Consider the following 18,189-nt stretch of genomic DNA (forward strand, 5'->3'; position numbering starts at 1 on the left):
TCTGTTTTGCAATGATTTAAATAATTGTCAATTAAATTAATTGTAATATAAGCATAAAAATACAGACTGGAAATAATTTGCTTATCGAGTTATAAATACAAAACTTGAGATGAAAGTAATAACACAAATTACATATATGGTTTCATAGGCATTATTATTAAAGATTTTGTTAAACATATGTCAATTTGAAATGTACTTCTGAACAGAAAAATATATTTTATATCGACAATTACATTTGCTTTCTAATTGATTCTACGCTAAAAGTAAAATAAATTTCTCTTATGATTATTTCACTTACGGTGTCTGTTAGTTGACTAAGCATCATTTTCAATACTTACATTTAATTAACCAATTTTTCTTCTCTCTTATCGTGGCATACTCTGTGCAATACAAATAAAATGATTATATTTATTATCACTGTGTAATCACAATATTATAGATTATTGTTACGTATTATCAAAATAGTAATAATAAACAATAAAGAATAATAAGTAAATTATATTTTAAATAAACAATACATTATTATAATGGTTCCTTTTAAAAACATACAATAAACTAAACAATAGAAATATATTTATTGCAGCAAAGGAGTAAAAATAATGCATTAATATGAATAACCATAAATACTTTTAAGTAACTGTTAAACATTTTTAAAAATTTTTTATTGCTAAATTTATCTAATATGATTATTAGTTATTGATTAATAAAATTGACGAATCTACCGCATGAAACGAGTATTTATTGAGAAATTATTAATTAAATTTTAATTTACACGCAAAATGTTTCATAATTGTCTGCTTACAAGACGAAAGATGGACCGTCAAGAGCCACAAACCGACAGCATGTTCCCTGAAATGGCGTGCGCAAAACTTCAATACATATATATATATACTGATCATTGATCAATAAGTCCCCAGAGCAGTAGCGTATTAATGTAAAGGTACTGAACATAAAGTATCATTATTTTTGATTCTTTCGAATTATTCATGTTGTTCATATACTATAAAGACGAATTTTTTAAATTAGAACTTGAAATTGCGTCAAATTGCCTTATCAATTACAAATATTTAAATAAATACTTTCGTAAATATATAAGAGTATAAAAATCGCTTAATAAAGCAATTATGATATTAATGATACAAATTTCCATACAAAATTTTCAAATTTTGTTAATGGAACATTATAATTGATATATTTTATTGGCTATAAATTTAAATACATCGGTGTTAACACGTATACCATAAGCTAATGAACCAAGTTAATGAGAGATAATCATCAAAATCGTTATAAAGATGTTGGAAAATAGATATTAGGAAGTGAAAAGTGGTACTACATATAAAACACTTTTCAATAACAAAAGAATTGCGTAAAAAATTTGAAGTTTTGTTCGTCGTTTGGTTTAACGCAGAAATAGGAACAAAGAATTAAAACATGAGAACCAATATCAATATAGACATCAATTAGAAGTAATTTGCTACGTCACTGTTTCAAGATATTTCACTGACAACACCGCACATGTGCAGAACGTTTTGTTATAGCTTACTAGCCTCCGTGACGCCATTGGTGTGCCAAGGTCAAGCAGGACCCGTAGAAATTATTCCTTGTTCACCTTACCGTTAGCTTTGTTATTTTGCAAAATTTTCTATCATTCGTTTCTTTATCTTCCTTTTCGACAAACGTTTATAGCTAGTAACATATACATTGAATATCTTAAACGATTAGATACAAAATCGCATTACTGTAATACTAATAAATATAATATCAAATTCAATTGTTATCAATGTACCATTATATCAATGTTCTATTTTTCACGAGACCATTATCGCTTCACTATTCTCTAGTCCGCGGTTGATCGCACTATAGCTATAAATTTTTTCTTCAAAAGCCTACTTCGCTCGCCACGGTCACTGAAAAGATTTTAATTAGAATGTTCGCTATACATTTGACCTCGGCAATGTTTTGAAATGTTCCATCTAGCTTGTTTCTACACTTATGTCGTCAGTTTTTTATTTCGTAGTTAGATTTTTTCCGTTTCAGTTTCATATATTTCATAAAATCGCTTTAATTATTCAACCCTTTGTCGATCAATAAAATATTCGATTTAGCAAATCGTTATTAATCTTGCGCTTTATTACGTTACCCTCTATCCGGGTAATAGGTACGTAGCAATAAAAATTAACGGTAGCGTAAATGTTAATCGATTATTTACTATAATGTTATTTACTATAATAAAAATCATTTAGTATAATAAGCGTTTGTTAAATTTTACTATGGCTACTTTTCAACATAAGTGAGGTTATAATATATCATTTCACGTTGTTAATGTAACGTAACTTATTTTATTACGATTATTATTTCAAATAAATTAACAATTAAAAAAAAATTTTTATTTCATCAAGTATGAGTATTTAACGTAACAAAATTTATCAAATTTATGAATTTATAAAATCTCATACGTTTCATTTTTAATACTGTGCTATATTATATACTTCTTTCTTCACGTTTTTTATTTAATTATAATACTTTATTTTATTTTTATAGTCATTTAAAATCGTCCATCTTTATGCCATAGTTTGCTAACACCTTTTATTATTAAAATTATTACTTAGATATTTCTTTATATTTCAATTAAGTACCACATGTAAATTTGATAAATAATAAAGAATAAAATTTCATAGAATAAAGAAGGAAAAAGAAAAATAAAATGAACGAAGAAGCTAAAGATTTCACATTCCTGGAAGAATAAAAGGGTAAGTAATAAAATGATTAATAATTTGTGTTTAAATCAAATAATTTGCACTTTCAACAGTATATGTAAGTCACTAGGAAAAATAAATTTTAGTTAATTCAAGCAGAAATAGAGACATATTTTGACAAGAATAATGATTCATTTAATAGTTACTGCAAAAATTGATAAAGAAATTACATAAAATATTGTTATTTAACACTTACCTTGTTAGGAGCAATGATCTCTATAACAGATATTTATAATTACTTAATATCCTTAACATAAATTGGGTAGATAGTGTATCAGTATGAAAATATATTTATTATTATGCCAATGTTATTATTATTATTTAATATGTTCATTAAAAAAAAAGAAAGAAAAAATTAGTAAAAGGATTTATTTAAAGTCATTATATTAAAATTATTTATAGTAAACTAGATGAAATAATATTTGGTAATTCCTGGTATAGATCTTGGGATATCGATTAGCCATTGTTAATTAACGATAGTTAATCGACTGTTTGTCTATAAAGTAACTAAAAAGAAAATAGAAACAAACATTTTGTTCAGGTTCTTAATATTCAATTTGTAAAACAACGTAAAACTTCATACTTAAATGTACTCCTAAAAATTTTTTCAAGAAACTATTTTCATAAAAATTATTCGCGTTATTATTGCTATTATTAAAATCGCAATTCTTTCCGAATATTGAAAACGCTATTACTGTCAGAGACATAAAAATACCGATATCGATAAAAAGTGGTACAAGTTTATATTTCATGCATGATAGATGTAAAACGTATGCAATATATTTTACAGAAACTTTTAAGATTATTCACGTAAAGTTAAAAAACGTTAATCTGACTTTTCATAGCAATAAACTTTCACAGTAATAAAGAATGAGAAATAATTTTATTTTAAATAATATTATAGTTAAAAATTACCAGAAAATATATTCAAAAATATATAACCAAAAATAAAATTTGTCGGGTTCCTAGTATACAAAATATTATTTTATCGAGAATACAAATTTCGATAGTGGAGAAAACCGAGGAATTACTTTAATAACGATTTATCAGTGAACATTTTAATCCATAGATTTAAAACGCTCGACATTTACTCTTGATAGGAAGGACGACAGAAGCGAGAATGTCGGATACATTTTTGTTGGGAAAATCGGCGGAAACAGGTGATAGTCATGACACAGGCGTTCTCTGTACCGTTTGATATACTAATAAAATATATATGTATATATATATATATATAAACTAGAATTGTCGGTATACGCGTTCGTCATCGATAAAGTTTGAAGTAACTCGGCCGCGCGGTCTGCTCGCTCGTTGAAAGGGTGACGGAATCGAGCAGACGGGGAGGCTGTGGAAGCTCTGAAGGGGTGCCGAGTAACTCCGATCCTGGGCCGAAAGTGCGCGGTAACGCTCGACGAATGAGCACGAGAATATCCGAAGCCGAACTGCGCGGAGTTCTACAACGACGACGACGACACGTCTGCGGGGTTCGACCTCCGCGAAGCTGGCATCGAAATTTAAACACGACACCTTCGTTGACAGATCAGTGCGATTAACGAGCGATTTTTTCTCGCGGCCGACAACGATAGACCGTGAGACACGGTGAAAAGTGACGTGACAAATCGTGAGGGGAAAAGTCAGTGTGCTGGCAGTATGCGGTTGTGTGGTGCGCGCGGCAGTGTGTTACATCTCGAGGAACGTGGGCAATCCATATAGCTGTACAGAAACGTGCGTGCGTGCGTGCGATGTATGCATGTGTGTATGTATGCTTAGCACGGGTTTGTACACACACGGGTACACGGATATAATACGTAGAATCAGGGCGGAGGGGTGTGGAACCCGGCGAAGCGTTCCCCGACCAGTCTCAGCCGTTTCCTTTTCTCCCTTTCTTTCGTGCTATAGCCTCTTTCCTCATGCATCTGTCCCCCCCACTTTCTAGCCTAACATCTGCGTCTTCGTCTGGCCGGCAGTGGCCGTCGGCGTTGCCGTTGCCGTTGAAAATATGCTTGGCATAGAAGCGTTAGCGGTGTCGCTGTCGTCGTGGTTGGTACTGGTGCTAGCGTCGGTGCTGCTGGTGGTGCTCGTGCTGGTGTTGAGAATGGTGTAGCGCGGGTGTGTGCGCGCGCGGTGCTGCCTCCACGGCATACAGTGCGGACGGTGGTTTTCGACTCGAAGCTGCGGAAGAAAGGCCGCGAGCTCGGCCGTGCTCCGATGGCCTGATATACACTACGAGACCGCGTATATGAAGCTACACTGCCCTGACTCGTCGAGTGAGTAGTAATTATCACGTTGTTGTGACCGTGCCTGCCACCGTAATGCAACTTAACGATCGATCTTCCGCTAAACTCGATCGTCTAGACAACGATTCCTTTACTGTCTTTCCTCTCTCTCTCTCTCTCTCCCTCTCACTCTCTTTCTCTGGCTTTTTACCCACCATCGCATGCACGCACGCTGTCAATATTAACTCGTCCTTGTCCCTGAGAATTCTTGGAATTTTCATGCGTACGATATGTTCCGTGTCAAGGATGTCGCGGTCGTTACGCGTCTTCCACGACAAATTTTCCTCGTACTTATCCTGCAACATCGCCTCACGGATATATACCTTTCCAGCTTTATTTCCACCCTATACTTTTCCCTATCCCCGCGTTCTTCCTCTTTCCTTCTGTTTCCCCGTTTATCGTCATTCGTGTCGCGATTAAACGAACGACCGGATCGACGTCGTTCGATAAGTGACGTTATTAAATCGAGAAATCGCCGAACGACGGATCGAAGTGTTATTCCGATGGTGTTACGATTAACGGTGTCGTAATTCTGCAGATGCGTCGCGTGATTTCCTTTAGCCTGGAAGCTCTCGGGAAGGAAGGTGAAAAATGAAAGGCGAGTCGGGGAATACCGTACGAAGAAGGTGCAATAAATATCGACCACGTATTCCGACGATGAACGAAAGCTTAAAGAAAGTGAACCGGGTCACGACGCAGTTTCCCGACGCGCATTTCCAAAATAGACGGAAGATGGAAAATTTGTCAGGGTTAATCGCTAGACGTTGCCGAGTCGAAAAATCCACGCGAAATTTTCATCGATCTCACGCGTTTCGCGCGTATGTGTACGTGTATGCGTGCATCATGCGGTTACTCGGAAATTCAAATGTTTTTCCTCGAGGAAACGGTGCAGCGATCCTCGTGATTCCTTGATAGTGCGATTTGAAAATTCAAAGCAGTTTGTTATCGTGCCCCGTGTGTATTTGCTATCGCCATTGCTATAGTAACGATTCAACGAAAGTCGAACGATGCGAATGTACTTCCGTATTATCGAGCTGCACCCTCCCTGCGTACTTCGCGATTAACCCTTTTCATTGCTACTGTCCATTGTTTATCGAGTTCTAGCAAATAACACGTAATATGCAAACAACGTGTATTGGCGCGATCAAAATTTTATCGGCTTGTATCGAATTATCATTGAAAATTACAATCACTCCACGAAAAGTGCACCACTATCTGTTTAAAACGACAAATTTGCGTTTATAGGTTAGATTGGTTAGATTTTATTTCCTCGGTATACTTCGTCATCTACTAATTACATTTAAATATCTCAGTTCCGGTTGTTTTTAAAGCTCGTGGTATATACAGTCAGTCATAAAAGTCTTTGTACAGTCCCTAAAATGATTATTGTGAAGAAAATAAGCAACACTTTCGTATAATATAATTTTAATTTTTTTAAGGTTTTAGATGATCAGCAACTTATTATGGTTCAAAAATACTAATAAATAATTCTTATGTTTGTTTATTAATATGAAAAATATTGTTAAATACGCTATATAAAAATGTATTGTCTTTTAAAAATTTTCCTCGTTGTATAAAATATTTTTTAAAAAATGATACATTTTTATACAGTTTAATAATATCGTGTATATTAATAGATGAATATAATATTGCACGAAATTGTTATTTATTTTCGCTAAAATGTGCGTTTTAGGGGTGTACGAAGACTTTCGTGACTGACTGTAGCTTGTAGCTTCTAGCTCGTAGCTTCAGGCCAAACGAGAATATGTTCCATCTATGATCTCAATGTACACAAACTACGAGTATACTCGATTAATGATTATAAATAACAGAGATTGATAACAGTGTCATATTTTTATTTCGTTTCAATTACTTTAAATATAAATACTTCAAGATGTCAACACATGGTTACCATGACTGTTAATTCGGTCAATGATCTCGATATGCATAACAGAATGATATTATTTCGTTCTATATATTTTTATTTTACTATAATTTATGATTTTTTATTTTTAATTTTAGTTCATTATATTATTTAAATATATTTCTGGTTCCTTGAGCAAAATTTTTGTTTCCTGGATAATAAAGTGTTCCCACTTGTTAACGCATCGTGTATACATTTGCAATGGCAATTTTGAAAATGGAAACAAAGTAGGAAAGTAATCGAAGAGAAAGATTACTTTCACTCTTATTGAAATTTATCCATCGTTTTCTTATCGCGAATTCTGCCAAAAATTGAATTAGAAACGTAATTTGTTATCGGTACTTCGATTTGCTTTATTTATGATTTTAGTACCTAAAACGGTGGACAGTTGGCGCGACGATACTTTCTTTGATGTTTTGATGGCGATATGGATGAAAAGCTGTTAAATACGGAACAAATGTATCATTTTTTCGACAAGCTTATCTAAAATAAACTATTTACTAAAATAAACTATACACGTAGACACGAGTGTAATAATTATCAAATTTGTAAAAATGTTATAATACTTGATTAATTTTATCTTAATTACAATGAGGTGTAGAAACAAAAATTTTATGTTCGAATCAGTTTTCTATGCTTTTTACATATTACCATTAGCTACGATGTTTTGAGAAAATATGAATCACTATGATTCACAGCTGTTGAGTGATTCACAAGTGTCGAAAAATATTACTGCAAATTACTGCTATTTTAATCAGAAGTAACATAAAAATTATTGATCGTGGCAAAATACATTGAGATTCTATTGCTGAGTAATTCCTTAGAAAAGTTAATGATTTATAAAAATAGTGATTCGTGATAGAATAAAAGGGAAATTGGAGTAAATAGGATAAGAATTTCTATAAAGTAATACATAATATTATGTGAACGATTAGGACAATATATAATAACGTAATATATTATAATTTATCACAGGACTTTAATACAGACTTTTGATATAATTTTTCGTTATTAAAGTTTCGTTATGATAATAAAATAATTATTATCTTTACGAGGATATAATTTTCAAATATTATATAAAAGTGACAAAACGATTACATTATTCTATTTATCCTGATAATAGTTACGATGTAATATAAACAAAACTATCTCATGAAATATTCCATTAGTTTTGATTTTTCCTATTGCAGAACTCAAACATTTTTTCGAAATATTTCGTTACAGATATTTTCAAGAAGTTATTTTGAATTTCACGTTAGAGAAAGTAGTTTCTATATAATAACAACAGTGGAATATTGCTATAGAATTACAGAATTATATCATTATTACAATTATATTATATACATATCATTATATCATTTATATCATTATAACAGATCAGAATTATACCATTATAACAATTATATTATAATAAAATTTCTAAGAGAACAGATATACCATTTTCGAGCAAGTTTATTAATGTAGAGTATCTTCACGATAAAAACATTGAAAACAGCATGTTATTTATCTGCTTACTTTTAAGGCACGAGTACTAAAGTATGCATACTTTTAAACTAATTCTATAGTAAACATAGTATCTCAGGTTAAATGTGTATGCCATACAGAAATATTCCTATCTGTCTAATTTCCGATTTCAAACAACTGCTGTTGTTCTTCTGTAACACGAGATATAATGTCATTAACGATCACTATATATATCACATCGAACAAAATCAAAAACCACGATCGAATATATATATAAATATTTTGACTTCTACTCGTGACAAATTTTAATCGTACAGATAAATTTTGATCTAACAGTTTACTTTAATTTCTCATTTAGTTATATTTGATTGCTATTTTACTGTAGGTATAATCCTTTTTTCATAATTTCCAATTTATTTTCAGTTCTTCTGTGCATTTTGTCTAAAGATTTGGTGGATTACCGCAACAATTTGGATTAGTAGTATGCGAAGGGTCATCTCCATTGTGATATCGTTACAATATGATCTTAATCTGCATTTTTGTGCTCCTTTGTAACAGATTTTATATCGATCGAGAGTTCAATTAATGTGCTTATAGTGCGCATACTTTAATCATAGGGATTATTAAATTTTTGCTGCACAAGAATAACAATACTTTTAACCCTTTGCACTCGAGAGGCTAGCGTCAGTTACCATTAGATAAAATTTCGAAGATCGATATTAATTAATATATCAAATTTAAGATAATGTAACTGTGTGCGAGCTATCGAAATCAAATAATTCTACGTGTTAATTATTATACGATTTCTTATTTATTATTAAAAGAAATATCGCCAGCTTTATAGCAGAAAATCTTTCTTTGAACTCCTTCACATTTTTAGCCAAAAGATCGTCGAGTGCAAAGGGTTAACCTCGAAGTAACCAAAGAAGTATTAACCCTTTGCACTCGACGACTTTTTCGTTACAGAAAAATAGTAATTCGAAGACTTTCTGTCGTAGAGTCGACGATATTTTTAAAATGGTAAATGAGAAATCATATGCAAATTAAGACATAGAATTATTTTTCTTCGACATTCCACGCATCGTTAGGTAATTTTAAATTTGATATATTAATTAACGTCGATCTTTACAATCTGATTAAATGGCGACTGATTGTGAGAGTCACCTCTCGAGTGTAAAGGGTTAATACTTCTCTGTTTCTATATGTTTGTGTTCGTAAGGAGAAATGTCACGTGTCACGATTTCAAAAAATTCTACTTTATTCGTTAATTGACTTACCAAATGAATTTATATATTTTAAATTACATATTATAAATTAATAAATAATAATATTACATAGTATAAATAAAAACAAATTTTATGTTTGCAAAAATAATTAATCGATTTAACTGACAATTAGTGTTAATGAGAAGAATTGAGAAATATTTTTCTTTTGTTTTTTTTCTTCGAAAAAGTATATATACAAGTGCTATGAATACTATACAGTACTATAAACAAATCATATTTCAAGACATTCAAAGTTAAAGCTGTTTTTCGTTCGTAGAATGTTGATACTGTATAAATTTTATGGGTAATGTAAAATAGGAGTAGAATAAAGAATGAAGCATGAAAATGCAATGATCAGGAAAAGGGCCTATTTAGGGATTTCCATCTTCCGAAAAGCTTCTAGATGGTATTCAGAATTTTAAAAAGTAATCTCTTGAAAGTGAAAATGCGCGATAATATGGAAATATGTAACGACTGTTGAAGGAAAATATTTTTCTCACAACCATAGACATAAGAAATTGAGATGCGACGAAGAGAATGCGAAGAATCATAAAAATTGTATCAAAGCAACTTAAATTAAACGACATGTGTTAATAACATAAATTCCAAGTCGAATTTAACAACATAATATACTCTATTTAATCGTTTTTAATAACAGAATATACATTAAATTATCACAACGAACAGATTTTAATAGTTTTATAATAAAGTAAAATATTTGTCAGCTATTTCAATCGTTAGTACAGTCTGTATTTAAAAAATATTTTTTAATAATTTTGTAAATAGGTAAAAATTATATCAAAGTAACTTAAATTAAACTACATGAATTAATAATAAAAATTCCAAGTCGAATTTAGCAATATAATATACTCGTTACAGCATAATTTATTCCTTTTTAATAACACGATATATATTAAATTATTACAACGAACAAATTTTTATAGTTTTGTAACAAAATAAAATATTCGTCAGCTATTTCAAACGTTAGTACAGTCTGTATTTAAAAAATATTTTTTAATAATTTTGTAAATAGGTAAAAATTATATCAAAGTAACTTAAATTAAACTACATGAGTTAATAATAAAAATTCCAAGTCGAATTTAACAACATAATATACTCTAAATTTTCACAACGAACACATTTTAATAGTTTTATAACAAAGAAAAATATTTGTCAGCTATTCCAAATGTTAGTACAGTCTGTATTTAAAAAATATTTTTTAATAATTTTCTAAATAGGTAAAAATTGTATCAAAATAACTTAAATTAAACATGTGTTAATAACAAAAATTCCAAGTCGAATTTAACAACATAATATATTCGTTACAACATAATTTAATCGTTTTTAGTAAGACGATATGCATTAAATTATTGCAACGAACAGATTTTAATAGTTCTATAACAACGTAAAATATTTGTCAGCTATTCCAAATGTTAGCACAGTCCGAATTTAAAAAATATTTTTTAATAATTTTCTAAATAGGTAAAAATTATTTTATTTGCGATAATTTTTATATTATTATTTCTTTATTTAATTGGATCAGAGAACATACATATGTAAGGAAGAAGCAACATTTAGCACTAATTGAAAAACGCTTTAAGAAAGATTTATTAGAACGTACGAAGGAACAGTTCATGAAATAGGAAAATTAGCAAAAGATCTATTCAATTTTAGATTACCGCTGAATCAAAACAAATTTATTTTTCACCAACGTATAACCTTCGAAAGTGTTTGAGCAGGGAATTTTCTCGAATATGCGATTTTATTCCAATTTATAAAAAGAGAAATTTCACGATTGCCGACTAATTAATTGGGCCTCATTAATATATTCTGTATTGAATTGAATTAGTCATTATTCAATTTTATTTCCGAATATTACGTTATTAAATATTAAATAAAATTTTAGATGGACAGTAAACAGTAACTGTATACTTCACCTTTTTACTCATGTGACTTTAACGACTATAATAATATTATACGACTTTAATAATAAAATTGTCGTATCGAGATGGATTACAGAAAATTAACAAATTTGAAAAAAGGAAATATTTAAAAAAATATTTAAAAACGTATTCCTTTAAATAAATTTTAATTTCTCAGTGTATATATGTTAATAATATTATAATTTTAATCCACCATATGAGCCATTCACTGCTCAAATCGATTAACTCCACTTTTTGAAAAATCTTAAATTTAAGTGTCAAAGCACTTAGTATAATCATAACATTCTATATTTCAGATTTTTCAAAAATTGGAATTAATTAATTTGTGCAGTGAACGGCTCATATAAAGAACATAACATTAGTTAAAATACGTATTAAATAAGAATACTTATTAAATAACAATAAATACTAGTAAATAATATAATAATACTTATTAAATAATAGTTGACGTTAGGAACGTATTGAAATAAAGTATTATCAATTTTTTAAAATATTATTTGCATACGTAAAATATAAAATTATATTAAATATTATATTAAATTAAATTTTTAACATATTTACCTAGAATATTTATTTTAATATTTTAAATTACTATTTCAAATAAATTTCCCTCTCGTCTAAAAGTTATCTAATCTGCATCTCAAGTGTACGTGACAAATTACCAGCATCACTAGTGTAGATTACGCGATGTGAATTAAAGACCATGCATTTTTATCTATGTAAACAAAATCCTACTCAAATCCTACAAATCTACAAATTTATCTGAATATAAGAAAAGTATCCAGAGATATTAACTTATATTTAGATATATTTATATTTTAAAAAAGGGAATATATATTTTTAAAATAACATTTTAATACACAGTATTAATCGTAAATTATTTTTATACTTATCTGCAATATTTGTAACGTAATATTTATTACTATTAACATGTAATATTTAACGACTAACAAACACAGTGGGAGAAATTAATAAAACAACGAAGTAAAACGATATGTGCACATAACAATACACGTGTCTTTTAATCCGATTGGTGTGTTTATTAATTTATGTATATTATTTTAAATATGAAAATGAATGTTTATTTTTCAAATACGTAATTCGTATCCTTTTAATCGCGTCTGTAAGCTTTACTAATATGTTTATTAAGTTTATTTCTCAAATTTACGGCATTAATGCGTAGCTCTTTCCTCGCTATTCCGATGAAGCTTATTGAAAACGTACCTTTAAGAAAATTTATCGCGGATATATTTTTTATCGATACTCGACCATATTGCAGGAGTTCAAATGGCCGTAAAAGTTGAAACTCGAAAGCATATTTTACGTGGAAAACTATTAAATTGAAAGAACCGATTAGATGCCAAAATTATTTGCTCTTAAATGAGAAATTGGGTTATGCAAACGATATTGAATCGTTTAAATTTAAATTCGAATTTAACGTATCACTTAAACAATCGAATCCATTAACATATCTTTAAAATAATGGGGTCAATTGTTTAAGTATATATAAATGTATGAATTTACATATACGAATTACAGAGAAAGCAACGAAATAATCATTTTTTAGAACTTTCGTATGTTTAGATTCGACGAGGCAAAATTATGCAAAATGGTCAAAATTTATGATATTTTAGGTAACAGAGTAATTTATTATATGAGCCGTTCACTGCACAAATTAACTCCGCTTTTTGAAAAATCTTAAATTTAAGTGTCAAAGCACTCGGTATAGTCATAACTTTTTATATTTATAATAACTTTCCCCGATAATTAAGATTAACACCATTAAACGACAAAAATTTTTGACCACTGAATAATAAATAATTTATTTCAGAGGTCGCTTTGATTAACTCCGTACTCTAATGTAAATCGTTGCAATAATGCAACTCAAATGCATCAGCAAGCCACGAATGATAACGGTGAATTTTTTAGTGCCGTCTTATTAGAATTTAAGTAAAATTTAGTAAAATTTAAATTTATTACTTTTTCACTTGCCAAATCGATTAACTCTTCCAGTAACATAAAAATGGTAACATTACTAACGATTACCTTTTGGCTATTTTTTCTTATAAATTTTATATACCGTTAGATGAAAGTTACATTTGTATTTATGCATTCTACGATATTTATTTCGATTTAAATTATAAAGGGAATTTTAAAAAACAATATACATTATTTCATTGCATTTCTTCGCTTTTTGTTTTATGGAGTTAATCAATTTGTGCAGTGAACGGCTCATATCTTACTCGTTGCTTATCGAAATATATGCTGTAGTTGTAACAGCCTCATTCGCCGCATCTCGTTATGCTGTGTACAGAAGGTTTAGAACCTTTGTTATATTGTCTCAACTTCTGTACCGTTTCAACTTTCGAAAAAGTTTCCTTCATCCCCGAAGCACATGGTGACTTTAAGACGATTTAATTCTTAGCGGAAGTTAGTATCTCCGGATACTTTTCTTATATTTCAGGTAAATTTGTGGATTTGCAGGATTTGAGTAGGATTTAAAGGATACCAACTACGATATATTTGAAAAATAAACATTCATTTTTATATTTAAAATGGTATACATAAATTAATAAACACACCACTCGGATTAAAAGACACGTGTACTCGAGAGACGCCCCTTGATAAAATTTCGAAGATCGATATTAATTAATATGTCAAATTTAACCCTTTGTACTCGGCGATATTTCCGTTACAGAAACATAGTAATTCGAAGACTTCCTGCCATAAAGTCGACGATATTTTCAAAACGGTAACTGAGAAATGCAGATTAATTGTAAGACAGAATTATTTTACCTCGATATTCCACGCGTCGTTGAACAATTTTAAATTTGAGGTATTAATTAACAATGATCTCTAGAATTTGATTAAATGGTGACTGAGAGGCGCCTCTCGAGTGCAAAGAGTTAAGATAATGCGATGATGTGCAAAATATCGAAATCAAATAATTCCATGTATTAATTATTATACTGTTTCTTCTTTACTGCTGAAAAAAATGTCGTCATCTTTATAGCAGAAAATCTTTGAACTCCTGCTCCTCTTTAACGAAAAAGTCGTCGAGTGCAAAGGGTTAACCCTTTTAGTGCTGGACGACGATATATCGTCGTGCGCTACACTCGCGAAAAGTGCCAACGTCGATAAATCGTTGCGTACGCGATGGCGCCTTATTCTTCTCATTGCTAGAAAGCTCTATCTCAAAATAAATTTATAAAACGTTATAAACGGTCTTATTTCATTGCAAAGAATTTAAAAAATTGTTTTCAGGTTTAATTTTTTGTTATATTCTATGCTGGTCGATGGCATGGAGTTATTCTTTCGTTCTCAGGACTGATATTGGTTATTTTATTAAAAATAATCGAAAATGTAATACTTCTACTTCATACTACGTGACTTACATAAAACTGATCAAACGATGATTATTCTTACGTGCAAATATTGTTTCTAGAAGAGAAACTTGTTTCTATGTTTTTCATTGTGTTTTATATTGAAGTTATTCGCACGATTTTCAATGAATATTGAAACACAATTGGCATTACGTTATTCTCCTTTTCTTCGGTAATATGCTGCATTTTGAATTTTTTAAGTATCATTCTTAGATTGGTTTTTATTAGTAAATTTGTCCGGTTATCTTCGCATAGGCACCTGTTTTTCGCTCGGCATTAAAAGGGTTAAAATATTGAAATAAATATTCTAGGTAAATATGTTAAATATTTAATTTAATTTAATATTTAATATAATTTTATATTTTGCGTGTGTAAATAATATTTTTAAAAATTGATAATACTTTATTTCAATACATTCGTAATGTGAACTATTATTTAATAAGTATTACTGTATTATTTACTATTATTTAATAAGTATTCTTATTTAATACGTATTCCAACTAATGTTATGTTCTTTATATAGCCAATTAAACGACAAACTTAATTCGAAAATTGTCTATTTAGGAAAATAAAATTTATTTTTCAATTGAAATAACATTCAGATCGAGTATAGAATAAGAATAATTGTAATTATGGTAATAGCGTTAGTAAGGGTAAATATTATTTTACATAGTATATTAGGAAACCAATTGTTTGGATTAAAATAATTTAATCAACACATAATTTATTTCGTGCAGTGGCAAAGGTATTCTTTAATTTCGAATATACGCATTTATTTTTCGAGCAAAATATTTTGCGAAATATTCGTGTCAGTTTCAAACTAGAATATTTCTCAAATAAATTTTAAAAGTACACATTTAAACAATTCGTAATTATTTTGTAAATAAAAATCATACTTAACGATATGCAACGAATAATAAGAAACTATGACTTTAAGCTTTTAAAAACATATGTCGTTTAAACAGAATGTCTTTTCAAAAATGTATATTTATTTGAGCAAATGATTTAAGGATGTAATAATTTATAATATATATAATATATATAATGAATATATTATAAATAATTATAATATTATCATCGTTTCTTTTATATACATAGAAAGAAGGTTGAGTATTTATTATTTTTATTTTTTCTGATTCTCTACAACGAAGAATATGTTAGCAAAAATATAAATAGAAAATACTTAATCATGTAGTTCAAAAATTTTCTCCATGTCAAAATGAAAAAAGACGCCAATGTATGAGTTAAAAATTAGCATTCGAACAGGATATACACAATTATGATAATCGTTTGTGATAATCTGAGAAAAATATTGCTACCGATTTTATTCCACTTTTCATCGGTTAATTACATATATTTTTTAAACATTTTTCATAAGAAAAGAAGAAATAATTACAAGCAAATGCATACAATTAAAAAAAAATATATATTATTGGAAAACAAAAGTAAGTGGCTAGTAATATACGTTTAGCTTCAATTCTGTACACGTTAATGACATAAAATTTTTGACGATGGTGCATCAGTTCATAGTTATAACGTTAAGTAGCTAGTTATAATGCATAGTTATAATGTTAGTAGGATAGAAAAGTTCAGTTAGATGGCACAAAATAGGTTACAGAAATCACTAGTGTATAACTATGTTTAATGTCATAAACATTTTAATGGGACTTCATTATTACGATGAAAAGTCTTTTATAGCTTCACGTAATTCTCGCGAACAATATTACGAACTTGTACCTATATTACCTGTAGTTTCCACAGGATGTAAATGATATAGGTATATCAACCAAATACTTTATATCACATTTTGTTCTGATAGAAACTTTGTATAAACGTAAATTCAAATTCTGTTCTTTTTTCATATCAAAAGGTGTTTTAAAATTTTACAAAAAAAAAGAGTTAAGATAATGCGATGATGTGCAAAATATCGAAATCAAATAATTCCATGTATTAATTATTATACTGTTTCTTCTTTACTGCTGAAAAAAATGTCGTCATCTTTATAGCAGAAAATCTTTGAACTCCTGCTCCTCTTTAACGAAAAAGTCGTCGAGTGCAAAGGGTTAACCCTTTTAGTGCTGGACGACGATATATCGTCGTGCGCTACACTCGCGAAAAGTGCCAACGTCGATAAATCGTTGCGTACGCGATGGCGCCTTATTCTTCTCATTGCTAGAAAGCTCTATCTCAAAATAAATTTATAAAACGTTATAAACGGTCTTATTTCATTGCAAAGAATTTAAAAAATTGTTTTCAGGTTTAATTTTTTGTTATATTCTATGCTGGTCGATGGCATGGAGTTATTCTTTCGTTCTCAGGACTGATATTGGTTATTTTATTAAAAATAATCGAAAATGTAATACTTCTACTTCATACTACGTGACTTACATAAAACTGATCAAACGATGATTATTCTTACGTGCAAATATTGTTTCTAGAAGAGAAACTTGTTTCTATGTTTTTCATTGTGTTTTATATTGAAGTTATTCGCACGATTTTCAATGAATATTGAAACACAATTGGCATTACGTTATTCTCCTTTTCTTCGGTAATATGCTGCATTTTGAATTTTTTAAGTATCATTCTTAGATTGGTTTTTATTAGTAAATTTGTCCGGTTATCTTCGCATAGGCACCTGTTTTTCGCTCGGCATTAAAAGGGTTAAAATATTGAAATAAATATTCTAGGTAAATATGTTAAATATTTAATTTAATTTAATATTTAATATAATTTTATATTTTGCGTGTGTAAATAATATTTTTAAAAATTGATAATACTTTATTTCAATACATTCGTAATGTGAACTATTATTTAATAAGTATTACTGTATTATTTACTATTATTTAATAAGTATTCTTATTTAATACGTATTCCAACTAATGTTATGTTCTTTATATAGCCAATTAAACGACAAACTTAATTCGAAAATTGTCTATTTAGGAAAATAAAATTTATTTTTCAATTGAAATAACATTCAGATCGAGTATAGAATAAGAATAATTGTAATTATGGTAATAGCGTTAGTAAGGGTAAATATTATTTTACATAGTATATTAGGAAACCAATTGTTTGGATTAAAATAATTTAATCAACACATAATTTATTTCGTGCAGTGGCAAAGGTATTCTTTAATTTCGAATATACGCATTTATTTTTCGAGCAAAATATTTTGCGAAAT

General features: G+C 29.1%; 1 protein-coding gene across 2 annotated transcripts in view; it reads left to right on the top strand.

Moving 5' to 3' along the window:
- The first annotated feature begins 4,798 nt into the window (after positions 1-4,798).
- The window catches only part of LOC108546667 (regulator of G-protein signaling 7-like), a 32,345-nt gene continuing 18,954 nt past the window's right edge, over positions 4,799-18,189 (top strand). For both annotated transcript variants that reach the window (XM_017898876.1, XM_017898877.1), the window contains exon 1: positions 4,799-5,023. The gene's annotated coding sequence lies outside the window, so the exon portion shown is untranslated. The remainder of the gene's footprint in view (positions 5,024-18,189) is intronic.

The sequence above is a fragment of the Eufriesea mexicana genome, unplaced genomic scaffold, assembly GCF_001483705.2.
Source record: "Eufriesea mexicana isolate 0111107269 unplaced genomic scaffold, ASM148370v2 scaffold745, whole genome shotgun sequence".
Classification (NCBI taxonomy): Eukaryota; Metazoa; Arthropoda; class Insecta; order Hymenoptera; family Apidae; genus Eufriesea; species Eufriesea mexicana.